Source organism: Heterodontus francisci, chromosome 8 (genome assembly GCF_036365525.1).
Source record: "Heterodontus francisci isolate sHetFra1 chromosome 8, sHetFra1.hap1, whole genome shotgun sequence".
NCBI lineage: Eukaryota > Metazoa > Chordata > Chondrichthyes > Heterodontiformes > Heterodontidae > Heterodontus > Heterodontus francisci.
The window spans coordinates 121,900,516-121,921,773 of NC_090378.1; the positions used below are offsets into that span (position 1 = coordinate 121,900,516).

Here is a 21,258-nt window from a genome sequence, read left to right on the forward strand (position 1 = left end):
GCCACTCTAAGATACCATCATTTTTGGTTCGCTATCCCCAAGTGCACTAAACTTAAAAGTGCTAATTTTCAAATCTTTACAGCCTTATTCCGCCTATTTCGTGAAACTTCCTGCTTCCACTCCCAATCATTGCTTCAATTCCTTCAGCCCAACTTTGGAACTCCTTAATTTCCTGACCGCCTCCACTTCTCTCCAGCTTGAAAACCTTCTGAAATCCCATCTTTGCAACCAAGTTTTCAGTCATCTCTCCTAACTCATCATGCTCATTGTCCATTCGTTTTTATCTATTTCATTCCTCCATTTGCAAAGTGACTAATTAATCCTGATATTGGTTAGTTATAAAAATCTTTGTGCCAAATTGCCACAACACTGCTCATTGTTACAGGCAGAAAATAGTCAAAGCATGGGTTTTCTGTCTAATTCCTAATTGATTTTAAATGTAGCTTTTTGTTCCGTATTTGAAAAGGACTGAATGTAGTATTTTTGTTGGAAGGATTTGAATCTGAGTTCTAAAAACATTAGTCTGTCAGATGCTCAGTTTTTCTGAACTCTAAGACAACAATGGGAAATTACGTATCTCTGAAATACATTCGTAGGCTGGATGGAAACCTTTGGTAGGCCAATTCTGGCCCGTGGGCCGTATGGGGGAGGCGGTGGCATAGTGGAATGTCACTGGACCAGTAATCCAGATGCCTAGGCTAATCATCTGAGGACATGGGTTTGAATCCCACCATGGCAGATGAGGAAATTTGAATCCAATTCATAAATCTAGAATTAAAAGTTAATCTGCTGGTGACCATGAAATCATTGTCAATTGTTGTAAAAATCCATCTTATTCACTAATATCCTTTCGGGAAGGAAATCTGCCATCCTTACCTGGTCTGATCTACATGTGACTCTTAAATGCCTTCAGTGGGCAATTAGGGATCAGCAATAAATGCTGGCCGAGCCAGCGAAGCCTACATCCCATTAACAAATAAATAAAAATGTTGGACAATCCTGATCTGGACCCGAAATAGATAATTTGGAGAGCCATCACAGGTGCAGAAGGCTAAATAGTTCCTAGGATGGGAGGATTGTCCTATGCGCAGAGATTGAGTAGACCTATACTGTCTTGAGTTTAGAAGAATGAGAAGTGATCTCATTGAAACACAAGATTCTGAGAGGGTTTGGGAGCATAGGTGCTGAGAGGCTGTTTTTCCCCTGGTTGGGGAGTCGAATGCCCTGGGGCATAGTCACAGAATAAGGGGTCAGCCATTTAGAACTGAGATGAAGAGAAATTTTTTCACTGCATGTTGTGAATCTTTGGAATTCTCAACCCCAGAAAGTTGTGGATGTTCAGTTGCTGAGTATATTCAAAGCTGAGATCAATAGCGGCACAGTGGTTAGCACCGCAGCCTCACAGCTTCAGCGACCTGGGTTCAATTCTGGGTACTGCCTGTGTGGAGTTTGCAAGTTCTCCCTGTGTCTGCGTGGGTTTCCTCCAGGTGCTCCGGTTTCCTCCCACAGCCAAAAGACTTGCAGGTTAATAGGTAAATTGTCCATTATAAATTGCCCCGAGTATAGGTAGGTGGTAGGGGAATATAGGGACAGGTGAGGATGTGGTAGGAATATGGGATTAGTGTAGGATTAGTATAAATGGGTGGTTAATGGTCGGCACAGACTCGGTGGGCCGAAGGGCCTGTTTCAGTGCTGTATCTCTAAATCAAATTAAATCAATATATTTTTGGACTCCGAGAGAATCCAGGGATGTGAAGATCAGGCAGGAAAGTGGAGTTGAGGTCTGAGATCAGCCATGACCCTATTGAATGGCAGAGCAAGCTCCTGGGGCTGATACGTTATCTTATGTTTTTCTGAACGCCCTTCTTCTGTATTGTAAAATTATACAAAACTAGCTGAGTTCCTGATAGCTGTCCATTAGCTCCTGCTGGAAAGTTGCATATCTGAGTATCAGATGAGGAGCCAAATGAACTCAGCGGTGATGCCCTCTAATGGAATAGGCTACAAACAGTCATCACCTAGGTTACCAAATGAAGGATGGCCTCTGGTTCTAACAAGTTCCAGCTATTAATTCAGTCAAACCTTTTAGGAGATGAGGAGAAAAAGAAAAAAAAAAGGATAGAAGACAATCTAATGTTTTGCCTGTATTTACAAATAAGTGAACTGCCTGTAGTTTAGGGTTGAAAGAGAGACAATATTGTATTTGACCAATGCTGTTTATGTGCATTCTCTTTGTATATAACTGAAGTGTTCACAATAAGTAAGAATGGTTAATGCTATTTATAACAGTAACACGTGGAAGAGCTCCTAACTTTCAATGACAAAGTTCCCCTTAGATTGAGATGGTTCATACAGTATAAACCAGGAATTGAACTTTGATAAAAGCAAAATACTGCGGATGCTGGAAATCTGAAACAAAAACAAGAAATGCTGGATTCACTCAGCAGGTCTGGCAGCATCTGTGGAAAGAGAAGCAGAGTTAACGTTTCGGGTCAGTGACCCTTCTTCGGAACTGACAAATATTAGAAAAGTCACAGATTATAAACAAGTGAGGTGGGGGTTGGGCAAGAGATAACAAAGGAGAAGGTGCAGATTGGACCAGGCCACATAGCTGACCAAAAGGTCACGGAGCAAAGGCAAACAATATGTTAATGGTGTGTTGAAAGACAAAGCATTAGTACAGATTAGGTGAACTTAGATTGAACTTTGAACTTTTTTGATCTATATGGATCTAGTTTTGTATGCCAGAACAAGAAGGGTTCCGAAGAAGGGTCACTGACCCGAAACGTTAACTCTGCTTCTCTTTCTACAGATGCTGCCAGACCTGCTGAGCGGTTCCAGCATTTCTTATTTTTATTTCAGATTTCCAGCATCCGCAGTATTTTGCTTTTAGTTTTGTATGCCATTGTATCATTCTGTATTAAATGTTCTATAGTTACAGATTGATTTTGTTACATATCAAAGGGAACAAGTTAATTATGGGTAGTATGTTTAGGAAATGTGGCAATTAACGTATTCAAAATGTGTTGAACAAATTTGCCTCTGTTTTATAGGATGTGATGCAAGGAATTGTGCCTTACCTGGGCACATTCCTCACAGATCTCACGATGGTGGACACTGCACTTCCAGATTATGTTGTCAGTCTATTTGTTTTACCACATGTTGGGATTCCTGCTTGGCTGATGGTTGCAATAGTTACCATATCAATGCAGGTTTCTTGAAGATGAGAATAAAAAAGTGACAATGAAATAACTACTGAGATTGATCAAAGGCATACATGTGAAAAAGTACACGCATGGCAATGGTAATTTAGTACTTTGCACTGTGAATCAAACACTGTAAATGAAGATGCATGCAAGTTACTATGCAGCGAGCCATGAATATAACGCTATTTTTTCTGTTTCCTGAAAATGTTGCATAAATTGCACACTTTTATTGTGTCCAGGTCATTTTCTGTTAATGGGACATCACGCACCATTTCATTCTCAAATAGTTGCTGACTTATGTAATCAACTTGGTGTTAATGAATTTGACTGCAGAGAAGGACCAGTCTATTGTACAAAATAATGATTTGGCAGTGGGTGTCTTACACCTTTGGTGTCGTATACATGATTGAGTTTTGCCACATACTAATTTGGAACCAAGTTTACAGGGCTTGTATTTCACTCGTGACCATTTTTGTGCACAATCGAACCTTTCTACAAATTGAATTTTTTTTTTGTCCTTGTTTGTCTCCTTACGGGTGCTTTGATTAACTTTGAAAAGAGATGCAGGGTTAGTATGAATTGCTACATTTTGGAAAACTTTCAAAGTTGTTTGTGGGGACAACATGCCCCTAAATGTTATTGGGCTTTCTTTTTCACTTGGGTGGTGGAGGTGACCAAAACTCAGGGCCATAAGTATAAGATAGTCCCCAATAAATCCAATTAAGAATTCAGGAGAAACCTCTTTACCCAGAGAATGGCTCGAGTACAGAACTTGCTACTGCAGGGAGTAGTTGCGATGAATAGCGCAGATGTCTTTCAGGAGAAGCTACACAAGTGCATGGGAGAGAAGGAAACAGAACGATATTCAGATAAGGTCAGATGAAGTAAGGTGGAGGAAATATAAACACTGGCACAGACCAGATGGGGGAAATAGCATTTTTCTGTTGTTAATTTGATGTAATTTACCTTCCAGTAGTCACTGCTAGGTACAGCCTACACCCGATGTTGATACGTGAATTAAATTTCTACTTAATTATGTCTAGGTGTGACTGGAAGTTTTTCATTAATCATGAAAGTGGATGGCTAATTTCTCAATATTTCACACAGTATTTTCCTTCAGAAGATAGACATCAGTTACATTCATGACATGTCAGAGATTCCAAGAGGGAGTGCAGCTCTTAGGTTAACACTGGTGATGGGCATTTTTCCTTCATATTTCTCACATTGCTGGTACCAACCTTTCAAACATGCATTTATTGCCATGGTTACTGTTGAGGATATCTGTAGTAATTTCATTTCATGTCACAGCATTCTGCAGAGAACCTGAAAATAATAACATGATAGGAATTTGACCATGTGGAAAGTAGTGACATTTCATTTTTGAAAGTGTAACGTGAGTTCCAATTTTCGCCTAGCCCAGGAATGGAGTGGTCAGATGCAGTTCAGCGACTCAAGTCAGCTAATACCCCGAAAAGCTATATTGTGTGAAGGGTGCAAATCTGGAGTTCGTTGTGGACTTAACGAATCGAATAATTCAGAATTTATCAGCATTATTCTGGTTTCTTTATTGTAATTCAAATAGGATTTTTCAAAAAATGCATTCACTGTTTTCTTTTACTGAAATCACCTTGGCTATGAAGCAGGAAAACTGGATAGGGTCTCCAGCTCCTAGTGTGCTAACCAGTGACACCTTCACCACCACCTTTTCTCATGAAAAGCGAATATCAAAACAAAATTGAAGACAGGATCAGACATCATGGCTGTGATTCTCTCATGCTTGAAAATCCTGTCAACTCTCACTGTCCGGACTCCGCTAGGCAGAATCCTTCATTTGCTGAGGACTCCCAGTGCCTGTGGAATGCTATTCCGGTCAGAATTTAAACAAACTTTCTCTGGATACAAATGTCACTGGCAAAGCTGGCATTTATTTTGCATCCCTTATTGCCCTGAGAAGATGCAGGGGACAGGCCCTATCCTTGAGCTGCTGCTGTTATTTTGATGATAGTGCTTCCCCCAACAGTATTGGGTTGGGAATTTCAGGATTCGGACCCAACAATAAAGGAAGGATGGTGTTTGGCAATGTTTTGCAGTGATTACACAATACCATCATTTAGTCTTCTGTTGTGACCAGGTGAGAAAGGGGTCTAGGGTTCCCTTTCAGACTTCACCAGGTCTTAACATAACAGGGTTTAATTTTAAACACACCATGATTTTAGTTCACCCTTGGTGAATCCTTGTTCACTGCTTTCCAATTATAAGACAAAGAAACCAACACAAACAGGCTTTCTTAGGTTTAAAGAAGAAAAATTGAAATTTATTAAACTTAAACTCTAATTCGGTTGACACCTACGGATATATACTGCATGCTTGCATGCATACGCAATACACACATGCAAATAGAGACAAAAAAGAGAAGAAAACTGAAGTGGAAAAGTCTGAGGCAATATCTGATGAGTTGTTGTTACGGTTCTTCGAGCTCACTGCAGAATCCTTGACTGTAGGTAGATCTTGCTTTTTGTTGGGACCCAGTATTCTTAAACCTTGTTTGCTGGAGGAGGCTCTTCTCCCTTGGGGTTCATGTGTCTTCAGTGGATTCAGAGGCTTGTGAAAAAGAGATGGGAGCAGACAGGAGAGAGATCTTCTCAGTCCAAGAGCAACAGACCTTCTGCCCAATCCGTTTGTATAAATCAGACCAGTGAGAGTCATTCAAAAAGGAAATAGTGAGAGATCAGGGCCAACATGTTCCCGCAAAGGTAAAGGATAGGACCAACAAGTCCAGGGAACCCTGGATGTCAAGGGATATAGACGATTGTTTAAGGAAAAAAAAGGAGGCTGATGGCAGATTCAGAGCGCTGAAAACAGCGGAGGCCCTGGAGGAGTATAGGAAGTGTAGAGGGGTACTTAAAAAAGTAATTAGGAGAGCGAGAAGCGGACATGATAGAACACTGGAGGGCAAGATAAAGGAAAATCCCGAGGCGTTTTATAAGTATATTAAGGGCAAGAGGGTAACCAGGGAAAGAGTAGGGCCCATTAGGGACCATAGTGGCAATCTGTGTGTGGAGCCGGAGGACACAGCTGTGGTTTTAAATGATTATCTTTCATCTCTATTCACTTTGGAGAAGGACGATGTAGGTGTAGAGATCAGGGAAGGGGATTGTGATATACTTTAACAAATTAGCATTGAAAGGGAGGAAGTATTAGGTGTTTTAGCATGCTTAAAAGTGATAAATCCCCAGGCCCAGATGAGATGTATCCCAGGCTGTTAAGTGAGGCAATGGTGGAGACAGCAGGGGCTCTGACTCAAATTTTCAGAGGACTGGAGTACAGCAAATGTGGTACTATTATTCAAGAAGGGTAGCAGAGATAAACCATGTAATTACAGGTCAGTGATTCTAACATCAGTGATAGGCAAACTATTGGAAAATATTCTGAGGGACAGGATTAATCTCCACTTGGAGAGGCAGAGATTAATCAAGGATAGTCAGCATGGCTTTGTCAGGGGGAGACCATGTCTGACAAAACTTAATTGAATTTTTCGAGGAGGTGACTAGATGTGTAGATGAGAATAAAGCAGTTGATGTAGTCTACATGGACTTCAGTAAGGCTTTTGGGAGATTGGTAAAGAAGGTAAGAGCCCATGGGATCCAGGGCAATTTGGCAAATTAGATACAAAATTGGCTTTGTGGCAGGAGGCAGAGGGTGATGGTCAAGGGTTGCTTTTGCGATTGGAAGCCTGTGACCAGTGGTGTACTACAGGGATCAGTGCTGGGACCCTTGCTGTTTGTAGTGTACATTAATGATTTAGACGTGAATATAGGAAGTATGATCAGTAGTTCACAGATGACACAAAAATTGGTGGCGTTGTAAATAGTGAGGAGGAAGGCCTTAGAATACGGGACAATATAGATGGGCTGGTAAGATGGGCAGAGCAGTGGCAAATGGAATTGAATCCTGAGAAGTGTGAGGAATTTTGGGAGGATTAACAAGGCAAGGGAATAAGCAATGGATGGTAGGACCCTAGGAAGTACAGAGGGTCAGAGGGACCTTGGTGCAGTTGTCCATAGAAGGCAGCAGCACAGGTAGATAAGGTGGTTAGGAAGGCATACAGGATACTTACCTTTATTAGCTGAGGCATAGAATATAAGAGCAGAGAGGTTATGATGGAGCTGTATAAAACACTAGCTGGGCCTCAGCTGGAGTACTGTGTACTGTTCTGGGCAACACACTGCAGGAAGGATGTGATTGCACTGGCGAGGGTGCAGAGGAGATTCACCAGGATGTTGCCTGGGCTGGAGCATTTCAGCTATGAACAGAGACTGGATAGGCTAGGGTTGTTTTCCTTACAGCAGAGAAGACTGAGGGGGGAACCTGACTGAGGTGTACAATATTATGAGGGGCATTGATAGGATAGATAGGAAGAAACTTTTTCCCTTAGTGGAGGGGTCAGTAACCAGGGGGCATAGATTTAAGGTAAGGGGCTGGAGGTTTATCGGGGATTTGAGGAAAATGTTTTTTAACCAGAGGGTGGTTGGAATCGGGAACACAGTGCCCGAGGTGTGGTAGAGGCAGGAACCCTCACAACATTTAAGAAGTATTTAGATGAGCACTTGAAATGCCATAGCATACAAGGCTACTGGCCAAGTGGTGGAAAATGGGATTAGAATAGATAGGTGCTTGATGGCCGGTGCAGACACGATGGGCCAAATGGCCTGTTTCTGTGCTGTATAACTCTGACTCTATGACTTTAAATTCAAAAACTCAGGTTTCCCGGCAGGTTAGTCATGTGACTAGCTGATTTGACCATGTCCGTTTGTATATTTGGTCATCTTAGCAATCAACCTGGAATGTGAGCTCCCTCACCTTCAATGGCTGGTGATCAAAAGTCCATTGTGGGTTGAATGGGTCAGGGAGTGGCTGCTTTGTCCTTCGAAACACTGTCTGTTAATATGCAAATATCTTCTTCAGCCACGGCTGATGAGTTTAACATGTCCTTTCTCAACCATACTAACAGATTAAATTCAATGTTCTTGACAAAATTAATGTGCCTCATTCTTGGCAGGTGGGGACCTAGCATGAAACTTCACTACTGGTATCAGCAAAAGTGACCATATAGCTGTTGGATCAGAGTAAAAACCCAATTGGTTTACTAAAGTTCTTTAGGAAAAGAAACCTGACATTCTTACCTGACCTGGCCCATGCAGGGTCAACCCTTAACAGCCCTCTGAAGAAGCTTAGCAAGCCACTCAATTCTATCAAACTGTGACAAAAAGGCGGCCAGCACCGATCTTCTCAGGGATAACTGGGGACAGGGAATAAATTCTGGCCTTGCCAGCAATACTCATATCCCGAGAATGGATGAAAAAAACATTTTTTTTCAGCTATTCAGCCTATCCAACAATGGTGCAAACCCACAAACTTTTCTCCTGTGATTTGTTCTACCATCTGAACCTTGTAGCAAATTACAGTCCTCTTACTCCTAGCCATTCATATTTCTAGATCTGGATTACAGTTATATGCTTCATCCAATTAAAACTATCAGAACGAATGTGTAAATAACAATGTACATTTCCTCTGCTTTTCAGTGTTGGTGATCCTGGACAATGCCAATATGTTTTATGGTCGGCATCCTGCAAATTTTGGCTTTGTTCTGAGAAATCAAAACTCAGACAAACAGGTTAAGCTGCAAACTCAGTCATGCTTGACACTACCCAAAGCATCCAAAAAGGGAACAGTGAATGCACTGACTAAGCAAGATTACACTATGAGGAGAGTAACCTTTCATGCAGTTGTGACGACTATTCAGTATTGAAAACCCTGGAATATATGTGAATAAATCACCTTGGCAGAATTCTACGTAAATTACTCGACAACATGGAGAGCATTAACCGAACCCCAAACTCTAATGCAATGCTTGTCTGCTGTTGATATGTTTTGCACATCAGCCTTTTCAAAACAAGGCTGGGCTTTATACAGGATGGAGGATTGAACCGTCACCAGTGTCTGCAGGCTAGCCACAGACTTGATGAAGATTGTGTGCTTGTGAATCAGTTGAAAGAGAAAATAAACCTTTGTTACGTACGATTGTGTCGACAAATTGCGATTGAATTGGCTCGGGTTCTTCCATGGTCCTTTGTAACAAGTGAACCGTCTGCCATCCAGTCACTGGCTAGACGATGAATACTTCAACAAACGTGTTTCGATTGGCCTTTGAATGCTTCAGCAGACTTTTCCTGCCTTCTCTCTTATTATTCCAGTGGTTTAATCTCTTCTGCATGCACTGAATCAGACTTGCCTTCAACGAAGGACAACTGCAAGAAATTAGGAAAAAGTTTATCATTGCCATTGATGTTGCACTTGATTTGAATTCATGTTCAGCTTTATATTGAACTCTTATTTTGTATATTGTTATGAGTCCATATTTATTGTTTACACTTGGAATCTATCTTTTAAAACTGAAGGGCTGAACTTTGGGTGTTTTTTTTGAAAGGCAGTTCAACAAAAGGTTGACCAGTAAACAAGTTCTTACTGGAAAGCATGTGAATACAGAAACAGACATGGCCAAACCAGCTAGTCATATGTAAATAGCTTGAGTTCGCTGCTCATAACCACTCACATCTGCATGTTTCATGCATTGAGAGATCACCTACCTGAACCAGACAACCTGACCATTATTGAAAGCCGTATCCTGGAAATCAAGCCCAGTGATTGGGTAACAGCAGCGTTGCCATGTTTTTCCATCAGCTGATCAGAACAGAGTAACAAAGCCACACACACTTCAATAGTCCAGATGCTCTTTACAAAATATTATTGTGAACTATTTTCATTCATCATCTGCAAGGTCTTTTTTTCTTCTTCGAGGCACAGGGTTATACTGCACAGAAACAGGCCCTTTGGCCCCTCGTATCTGTGCCGGCCATCAAGCACTAAACTATTCTAATCCCATTTTCTAGCACTTGGCACCAGCCTGGAATGCTATGGCGTTTCAAGTGCTCATATAAATACTTCTTAAATGTTATGAGGGTTCCTGCCTCTACCACCTCTTCAGTCAGTGCATTCCAGATTCCAACCACCCTATGAGTGAAATCTTTTTTCCTCAAATGCCCTCTAATCCTCCTGCCCTTTCCCTTAAATCTATTCCCCCTGGTTATTGACCCCCCCGGCTAAGGGAAAAAAGTTTCTTCCTATCTAACCTATCAATGCCCCTCATAATTTTGCGTACCTCAATCATGTCCCCCCTCAGCCTTCTCTGCTCTAAGGAAAACAACCCTAGCCTTTTCAGTCTCTCTTCATAGCTGAAATGCTCCAGCCCAGGCAACATCCTGGTAAATCTCCTCTGCACCCTCTCCAGGGCAATCACATCCTTCCTATAGTGTGGTGCCCAGAATTGTACACAGTACTCCAGTTGTGGCCTGACTCGCATTTTGTACAGCTTCCTGATTTGTACCAATGTTCACCACAAAGTTTTTTTTTTAAATGTATTTCTCGTCATCGAGAAAATGACAGTGGGCATATCCAAAGAATATCTGGTGCGGTCAGTATGATTTTCAATCCCGCCCAACCCTCTTGCACCACCACCACCACCCGCCCCCCATCCCAACCCCTCCATTTTAGTGTAAGAGTCAAAAAGTTATTCACCCAAGTGGTGATCTGAACAATCTGATTTCAAACTTCTTGTGTGACCAGATTCCACATTCCCTATTTTGTAATGTCTGCCCCCAGCCCATGCTGAAATGTCTGGCTTAATTTGCTGTTGCCTTTGGCATCTCCTCAATTTTCCTTGTATCCCCATCTACTCTCCTTCCCCATATCTATGTGTATCTATCTATCTCTTATCACCACTCGCTTGATCAGATTCAAAGCTGGTGTTCCGAAGGCTGCTATAATTCGAATCCCTAAGCTCTAACCAAACTAAAGTTTTTCAAAAGGTTTGAAACAATCTTTCCACTCAAGAAATCCAAATGAGTGACCTTTTCTACGATTGGAATAAAGTATTTTAAATACGACCAATTATTAATAAGTGAATAAGTTGATTTTGCTTTGAATTTGTAACATTGTATTCTTCTTCTCACTCTCTCCCTCTAAATGCATCTCTCTTATCTTGATTAAATTTATGAATGTGGAATTGTGGTAGCAGTTTTGCTGACCTTGGGGTCTACAGCTCTTTGCTTTAATGACTCGTTTGTCTGCAGCAACCCACACAGACGTTATCAACGGGCAAATGTGATATCTGGAGTACGCACTAACTTAAGGAAAATAATAGCTTATTATGTACAGCCTCATGCGAAGCTGACCTCGGATTCTACATGGTGTATAGTCACGAAGGCCGTCCTGTGTCCATCTTGTAGTTTTGTAACTAATTGGGAAACTGTCAGCTCGGCATCTGTTGTACTATATAAATCCGCGGAGATCTGGAGCGCTTTGGAGTAGCACCGGACCGTGATTAGGAAAGGTGTGCTCCCCATGATATCATGCAATAAAATTTGTTAATGCTCAAGGTCTGAGCCCGGAGAATTTCTTTGACAATCAAATTTCTTCCCAAGTTAGGGAAAGACGCTGTGACAAGACGGAACGCCAGGAATAGTAAAACAATTAAGGTGACCTTGAGGGATTGACAACGGCGCCAGCGCTAGTTTGTCTTTGTTTGGTTTGTTGTTCATTTCTCCACAGATCATAGATCCGCGCTTCGGAACTGAGGAAGTGATTAAAGGGTCCGAAGATGGGGTCGATGAGTTCTAAACGTAAGAAAGAAGGGCCGCCCCCGGGGACAAGTAAACCATGTCCCACTGAGAAAGGCGGCCCACGTCCATTTGCCCCCTCGAGGAAGACGCAGAAGCGCCACGGTAAATACGTGCAATGTAAAACGAAGGTAGGAGACCCCCTGGTTCCGCCAGGGTCACCGGCCGTTATTGTTTGGAAGGAGACAGGCGACAGTAGATATGTTATCCCTTTCACCTCCGATCTATACGAGTGGTCCCACGGCAACTGGCCTTATGGAGGCTCCTTTAAATTGGAAAAGGTTGATTACTGGAGGACGTGTGTTGAGAGTGGGTGCGGCGACCCCTCCTGGGATAATGCTTACATGCTCCGGTGTTTAGATAAATTTAAAGAATTGCGAAAGGCCATCAGCCCCCTAAGCCTGAAGAAAGAAGAAAATCATTGACAAAGTTTATGGCAGAGTGAAATAAAAGACTATGTTTTAGAGTAAAAACAAGTTACTGTGTCTTTGATTCAAATGTGTGAATGTTGGAAGTGTCCACGAATGAATTGAATGTCTGGGATGTACAGCTTGTGTTCTGTCCAAATTGTGTTCTGTAGAACTGACTGTTAACTCTTTGTTGTCTGGCTTTAATGTTGAAAGCATCAGTCTATTAAGTTGTTTGGAATTGAATGAGTGTGAAAAGTGATTGTTGAGTGTGTTCATTTCGATTTAAGATTGTGCACCCAGGAATGGGATATAAACTTGAATTATATTTTAAGTTAAAGTTTTATTATTTTAAAAGTTGGTTTTGCAACTGTGAAAAGGCAATGAACAATTTTCTAAGAAATAAGCTTCAGCCTTGAAGGTCTGAAGATGTTTGGCAGAAATCCAATTTGAAGTTGACAACTCCTGCTTTAATTGGAGTTCCAGTTTAAAATCTGTTCTAGTTTCTGGAGTTTAAATTAAAGACATGTTTTATTGACTGTTCAGGAGCAAATGTCAGGAATTGGATATTGGTTTAAGAGAGAGATGGATAAACAAAGGAGATATAGGAAAGATTCTGTCTGTTTAAAAAGCTGGTGTTAAATCTTTTGTTATAAGAATGTTAAATAACTTTTTCTTTAGTTTTTGGTTTTATTAGTCATTTGAAAAGGCGCCTGAAGAACAAGAAAAATGACGTAATTTACCTATCTTTTAAAATAAACACGTGCTATTCTGTTCTGTGTGTAGTTAATAAGTATTATAAGTTAATAAGTCTGAATTAAATTAATACTGTTAAGGTTAATTGACCTGTTAAGTTGAAAAACTGGAAATTTAATTTGTGGCCACAATGAACTTTCAAGTTTATTATGTCAAGTTTTGGAGGAGCCTTCAGTTCCGGACACAAGGCTCGTTCATATAACATTGGCAGTTTTGGTTTTTAAATATTTATTGCAGTGAATTGGAATTTGGAATCATCTTTGTTATAAAAAAAAATCCTGGCATTAGAAACCTCTTACAAAAGATGCTAAAAATTTGAAAACAATTGCAGTTTGATCTAAAATGCTGTCTTTCCTGAAGGAGATGTTTTCCTTCGAAGTTGATAATGTTACTAATGATTTTGTTGTTTTCAAATCCTAAGGATAGAAAAAAAGTTTAAAATGGACAGTAGTTCTTTTCGATCAGAAAAGAAAGGTTACGTAAAGGTGACGCAGCTGAGAATGTTTTGCTCCGCCCCCTTGGAGACAAACAAAGAACTTAACCCTGCTGCAGCTTTTTGCATTGCTGAGAGTAAAATTTATACATATTGGACATTGTTAAATTTTAAATTTCTAAATTGACAGATACAAGTGTGCAAATTAACCCATTGGGCTCGGGGACAGAGCCACAATGGATTCTTTGTGGGTTTTTTTTTTAAAGCAGGTGACGGCAGGTTCCAAGGCCATGTGAGAACTGATGGCACAGCAAGAGATCCAGCAGCTTTGAGAATTTAAGAATTTAATTGCAGACATCAAATGCCATAGCATCTTTATCAATGAGACAAAGTGCTTGAGAAGGAGAGATAGTTGCAAGCACTTCTGTCTTTAATGTACAAAAAGTACAACCAAGTCTGGGCATAAGAAATTGGAATCAATAAACAAAATTTAATTGATATGAGTGGTTATTTAAAGCACTCAAAGGGAAATTTATCTGATATTTAAGAGGACAATCAAAGTTTTAGAAAATAAAAACAAAACAGTCTAAGTGGTTTACTGTGTTGGATATTAGCATTGGGTTCTTTAAGTTTACGTTCCAGGGACAACAGTTCACCTGGACGTGTCTCTCCCAGGGATTTTATAATAATTGATCGATATTCCACCTTCCTCCAGAAGGTCAGAGTGAAAGTTAAGCTGAAAAAGGCACAGATAATGAAGGAAAAGGTTTCTTATTTGGGAATAGTAGTAACACAGGGAAAGCATGAGATAGAGCAAAAGTGAGTGCAGACAATCCTCGAACTCCCCCTAGCGCAAGATATTAAAGTTCTAAAACAAAAGAGGACAGTTCCTATTCCAGGTTGTGAGATTAAACAGACAAAAAGCACCAACCCCCACGATTACCCCCACATCCGAATTACCGACGAGTAAGGTTACGACCCAGAAGTCACAAGTGACTGGTCTCCCTTGACCTGCCTTAACTGCAGGACCAGAAAATGGATTTGCGATAATAAAAACTAATAAAATTGTATATGATAATATAAAGCTTGAGTTGGTACCGGTATTATTGAATATCTCAGATTGGAGGCAAATTGATGCAGGACAGGTGCCAGTTTGGATCAATGACACCCAGTTGGAGGACTTAGCTAGTCACACAAATGATAAAATTACCAGGTGCCAACTCAGAAAACTTAAGGTATGGAAAGGTCAGGAGTGTGTAAATACAGGATCTATGAGTATTGGAGTAGTGTTGGGAATACCTGTAATTCTGAGATAAGTTAGGGATGCAAATATACAAAGTAGAAAATATAGGAGTGATGAGGGGAAAAGATTACATAAAATACTATGATATATTACCCTATGTTATGGAAATGTTATGGAAATTGGAAAAGAGGTAATTGGAACAACATTGTCCATTGTCTGAGTGTAGTCTGGAAAACCAGGTGGTCATATGTCCTCATCCTATAAATAAAATGGCAGAATCAAAATGTGGATTTAATGCCACTGTAAATTGCAACATGGAGACTAGGAAAGCATTGTCAGGGTTAACCCATGTGGCCTATATGGAAAAGGGGAGATATTGCTTAACCACCACAGTGAAGGAGTACCAGTATGGACATAAACGGACTTGGCTGGTGAGCAACAGTACATTTTGGTTCAACCCACAAATACCAACCCGAGTAGGGAAGATGGAGTTGGTAGAGATACATAAACAAAAGACAGAAACGATAACTGTGACAGAAAGTATTAAGGAGGATTTGACAAATTACCTGCGGGACTATGAATATACTATTCAGCCATTGCCCACAGGCTTGGGTAGAGAGAGACAGCAGCTAGAAGTCATTGCTGTAGTGTACTACAATCTGGAACAACAGTCGAAGATGCTACAAGATGAGATTGACGAGATAAATGGCAGGAGGACTTATAGAACTGGGGGTCAGACGTGCAGATACACCCCTGGTTTAGAATTGGGTATCATGGTATTATATGTGACCTACTTAATTTGGCAACGTTCGAAATTAATTAGGCGATGTAAGAGGATGTATGAACACAGGTTGGACAGCTACCCGAAAAGCAATTAGTGTTCGAACTTGCTCTGTCAAAGGACGAACAATTAGTTATGCCATAAAAGGGTAATTGTATAACCTTTTCATATATACTTAAAATGAATTAATGAATGATCAACGTACTCTAAGAATGGAATTGTATTATGTTTGCACAATCGATTATGTAACAGTGATGCTTAAATGAAATTGTAATTGTACAAGTGTACCACCTTTTATGTTGTAAACAAGTAATTGAAGCCCCTGCAAAACTTATGCCTTTACAGAGTTCCCGCAGGCCCCTCTTGTGGCACAAGCAGGCAACGTATTGAGTGCGACCCCTCCGGGTGTTGAAGGCTGTTTCTAGACAAATAGAGACCATCAAAGGCACCTAGGTGGGATCAAGGGAAGGATTCTTAAAAGTGTTTTGAAGAATCAATGGGGGGACTGTGAGAACAGAATTTTATGGGGACATTTAAGATGAAATAATTATAATCAATCATGTATTGCTAACAAGCTAGCTTCAGTGCTGCAGGGAGGGACAGCTTATCAGAAATGACTTCATAACTTCAGGGCTGCAGAGGCAACTTGGCCTTGCAGCTGGTACAGCGCAATAGCAGAGAGAGACATTGTGCTTCAGCAACACTCTTCTTATCTCATCACCCAGACATGACACATTCCTAAGGAACAGTTAGTGTGAGAAACATACTGACCAGGCAAACCCACGCCCCTTGTCCGAGGGTAGCTCAGCCTAACGTTCCCAGGGAGATAGGGGAATAAGAAACTGCTTGAGGAGAGGATGACAAGACAGTAAGTACCCCAATTAGACCCTGAGAACTATCCTTCTGATTCCGAGCCTCCACCGCCGGATAATCCCCCAGGACCTGCTCCTTTGATCTTATGATCAAAAACGAGGGATTGTGGTGGCAGTTTTGCTGACCTTGGGGTCTACAGCTCTTTGCTTTAACGACTCGTTTGTCTGCAGCAACCTGCTAAGCAAAACCGCAACCCACACAGACGTTATCAACGGGCGAATGTGGTATCTGGAGTACGCACTAACTTAAGGAAAATAATAGCTTGTTATATACAGCCTTATGCGAAGCTGACCTCGGATTCTACATGGTGTATAGTCACGAAGGCCGTCCTGTGTCTATCTTGTAGTTTTGTAACTAATTGGGAAACTGTCAGCTCGGCATCTGTTGTACTATATAAATCCGCGGAGATCTGGAGCGCTTTGGAGTAGCACCGGACCGTGATTAGGAAAGGTGTGCTCCCCATGATATCATGCAATAAAATTTGTTAATGCTCAAGGTCTGAGTCCGGAGAATTTCTTCGACAATCAAATTTCTTCAACAGGTGTGCTTTGGTCTAGATTTCCATGTTTTATACAATGGAGGCATTTTATTGGTGCTAGAATAATGGAATTCTGTGTTGGTGTTCCTATAATGGTGGAGTAGTTCCCAGACTTTCAATGAATTAATTTGGCATGTTCTGTTGTGTTAAGAAACAAAATTGTATTGTTGGCTGATTTTGCTGCTTCATGACATCCTGAAACATTTTATAACTAATGGATTGCTTTCAAATCGCAGCCATTTATGTAGGCAGATGTGGCTGTCAATTTGTGTCGGCTTGAATTATATGCTGAACTCCATACAGAGGATTCAACCCACAAAAAAATGCTACCAACAGTCCCAAACTGACATTAAGACAACATCATTGTTTGTAAAACTGAGCTCTTAATCTGTGATCTATCATCCCAATAAATTTAAAAATAGTAAATGCAAGAAAAGTTACTGCCCTTAGAAAGGACTCACTATTGTCTCGTTAAAAATCTTCAGCACAATAAATACTAAAAGTAGAACTGAGATTACTACCCTCCAGTGTTAGAATTAGCAGATATCCAAACAATCCTAAAGTGGAATCATTAAATGCAAATTTGTTTTTGTTCAGTAATGTATGACATAATATTAGTATTTACAGACCTCTGAGCTCAGACATCCTCATCCAGAGGATTGAAGTTGATAGCTGCAGTGGCGATCCATGTGACACATCCTGCTCCATATGGAAATGAGGCAATGAATTTATTAGGTAGTGAAGGTAACCCATGACAGGTGATGTAGGTGAGTTCTCAGCATTTCCACAATGAGTACATACCCATCATCTATGTTCGATAGTGGGGCTCGCCAAGAGTTACAATTACAAATTAAGATAAAGATTATTTTTTCAATCCTCAGGCTAGGCCTGGCTGTATTCAGGTTTTTATCTATGTATTGGATATTTCTCTGCTATAAATTCTTTTAAACATTTGATGAGTAGAATTTCATAAACAGAATTAAATATTCAGACAATTAGGCTCGATTGACCTGCAAAAGACTTGAAGAACAATTCTTTTCAATAAAAATGGCAAACACCCTCTCTGGTTATTGAAATAATGGAATGAAGTGGTTTAGAAAACATCAGACTTTCATTGGCAGGCCATTAATTATTGAAACGACCATTCTCTTGAATGACACCACCTTAATTTTTTTTGAATACATGCAATTTGCAACAGGCAGAGCATTCAGTTCATAAAGCAGTGAGTTGGTTTGGACCTTGTAGAGATTAGGTGAAACGAAGGAATGAAGAATTATGAACCAAAAATAGTCTGGAAGAGGACAGAAATGTGGCGGTGTAGATGCCTCAGTTATAAAAGGTGGCTAAAACAGCGAGAGCTGAGAACACAAATATTTCTCAGTGAAGGACTGAAATGTAAATTAAACTCACTACAGCTAAGGCAGATTCCACATGTTTTGCATCTATTTACAGTTGCTTGTCATGAAATATATTGCATGGTAAGGACCAATAGTCTTGTGACTGAAACTGACTCAAGTAAATTTCATATACTGGATGGACTCCTGAAGATTTCACCTGCTTGAGATTTCCAAATTGGTAACACGAGGATCGCTGTACTGCAGGCAAGATTGTGAACTGTAAAATACATCTTTCCAGTCTCTAGCTGGAGTTCAGAATTGTTATGAATGATCAGCAGTATTCTGCTACAGATTTATTATGTGCTAGAAGCTCAGTGCTGAGGAAGATGAAATTGGAATATAAAACTGAATCTTCTTGATTTTTGTCTAATTCCAGATACATGGTGTTGAATTTTCAATTGCCTCTGAGGCACATACAGGTGCAGGCGGCATTGAAAATAGCATGCTCGATGGCATCACTAGATCACAACATCTCTGGAACGCAACATGATTTTCAAAGGGAGGGCTGGAGGAGAGCAGGCAACCCTCAAATTAACTGACTGTTGAGCTCATTGTGAAGCTCATTAACAAGCTTTTGAGCAGCTGTTTTAGATTTTCAATTGGGGGGCATGGGGAAAACTGAGGGTCTGAGATATGTTAGGGTGCAGTTGTCATGAATACAGCGGGGAGTCTCGAATGCTAATAGAGTGCTAATGGTCAACAAATTTAAGATGGAGATTTATGCTTGGCTTTTCAACCAGTGGCACAGAGTTGCCATCGCTGGTACCGAGGGGCTTGCATTTGTGAGCAGAGTGGTTGGACTTCTGAGAGGGACGTGAGGTTTCTGGCATCAACTGGGCATCAGAGGTTGTTAGAGGAAGCCTGGTGAATGAATAAGTTGTAGCTGATGGAGTTGTGATGGGAACAGGCTACTCTGACACTGGACAATGTAACGAGGAGGAGTTTCAGCAGGATGCATCCTCCTGGTCTGGAGGAGGCCAGAGGAGCTGCAGTGGGAAGAAGGCACTACCCAAGACATCAGCAGTACCTCGCAAGAGTCAGCCGGCTGCAAATGACAGAGTGCCAGTACTGTAGGAAGCTGCGTCTATCCAGGTAGATGGATGTTTGCACTCTGGTCCACAATGACCTGAGACTTCACGGCCCCCATGGCAGTCCCCTACCTGAATTCCTCAAACTATTATTCATCTGGGTCTTTCAAACGATCAGCTGTGCAGCTGGAGGCATCTCATCATGCTATCAGGCAGGACATGGATGCCCTATTCTGGGGGCTGGTGTAGTGGTGGCGGTGGGAGAGACATCACATGCATTTTGAGACAGATGGGCCAACGCAGGCAAAGAGGACATTAGGGTTTGGTGCCATCTATGGATTCTTCAGATCCAGTGGGTCATCGATTGCACCCATAACACTATCAAGGCACCAACCAGCCAGCCAGCCAGATGCCTGAACAGAAATGTCTTCCACTCAATGAATGTCCAGATAGTCTATGACCACAGAAAATGCATCTTTCAGGTCTGCGCCTGGTTCCCAGGCAGGTGTCGTGATGCCTTCATTCTTCCAGAGTCCCAGGTGCCATACCTCTCAAACCAACATCCAGGCTCTGTGGGTGGCTGCTGGGAGATAAGGGTTTTAACTTCCGAAAAGGTTGTGCCTATTGTGTGCATACTTTTAAGAGGTGTGGCTATGTTATCATGCCAGCAGAATAAGAGTTGTGATGCAACACAGCATGTGACTTCTGGGTTGGGACAGACTTAAGTAACAGGACAGTGAAGACCTGTGTGTACATGCAGAACATTCCTCAAATAAAGAATCCATGTTACTGCACTGCTGATCCCATCTTGAGTGGTCAGTGCTTTGAGCACAGTAGCATAGAGGCGAAGAGAACATGCAACAACTCCTGCGCCCATTCAGAACCCAGCCACGGATGCAGAGAGGCACTACAACCAAAACCATTTCCTGGCATGAACCTGCATTGAACAGACTATTGTTACCTTGAAGATGCGCTTCCGTTACCTTGACCACTCCGGTGGTGCCCTCAAGTATGAACCAGCCAGGTAGAGGCCTGCTCAGATTGGGAAAAAGGAACCCGACCCGAACCCAACCCAAGTCCCCCCGATTTAGCCCCAGGCCCGACCCGACTCGTACCTGACCTGACCATCCCCTTACTTACCATGCTGACACCGAACCTGCAAGAAGCTGCAGTACAAGTGCGATGACGTCATCGTGACATCACTCGCTCACTGCGCAGACTCAGTTTCATCCCAGACTCCCAGTTCAGGTAAGTTTTTTAATTTCAGTACTTAACAGCAGAGCATTTACCATGTGTGTCCGGCCCAACCCGACCTGACTCGACCTGAACTCAGCCCTACCCGACCAGAGTCTGAAAGACGGACCCTGAAGATGGGCCCGGCCCAACCCGAACCCCACACATGTTGTCGGGTCCCGTTGGGTTCGGGTCAGGTAGCAGGCCTCTACAGCCGGGGGGGTCTCATATGGTGGTCATTTGCCGTGCGCTGACAATATGAGAATACAAAAAAACCTGAGCTGGATGAAGAGAAGCTGGAACGCCACTCTTCCCCAGTGGAGATGATGAGGACGAGCAGAACGATAAAGGGGGAGCTCCAGAGGAGCCTGGCGCCCAGGCATTGGAGGAAGACCATCCCAGGTCTCACAGCAATTGGAGGCTTGCATGGCTGCAAGGGCCATGCTAATTCAGCAATGTTTCACTTGAGTTGCTCTCAGCCTTTTGCCAGATGACTTTGTAACTCACCTTCCATCAGAGAGAAATTATAGAACATACAGACACATCTGAATAATACCATTGCTCCCCAAACAGATTGTTATTGATGGAGACCCCATTTTCAATCTCCCACTACACAGACTGTGGCACT

At 41.7% G+C, this 21,258-nt stretch overlaps 1 long non-coding RNA gene across 2 annotated transcripts in view; it reads right to left on the reverse strand.

Annotated features, from left to right (window-relative positions):
* LOC137372599 (uncharacterized) overlaps positions 1–21,258 on the reverse strand; it is a 110,436-nt gene that overhangs the window by 72,519 nt on the left and 16,659 nt on the right. Inside the window, exons 2-3 of one of the 2 annotated variants that reach the window (XR_010975456.1) lie at positions 9,286–9,514; positions 4,445–4,529 (exon numbers count right to left, since the gene is read on the reverse strand). This is a non-coding gene — a long non-coding RNA (uncharacterized lncRNA). Of the gene's footprint in view, positions 1–2,960; positions 4,530–9,285; positions 9,515–21,258 lie in introns of those variants that run through there. The other variant, XR_010975455.1, reaches the window with a different exon arrangement.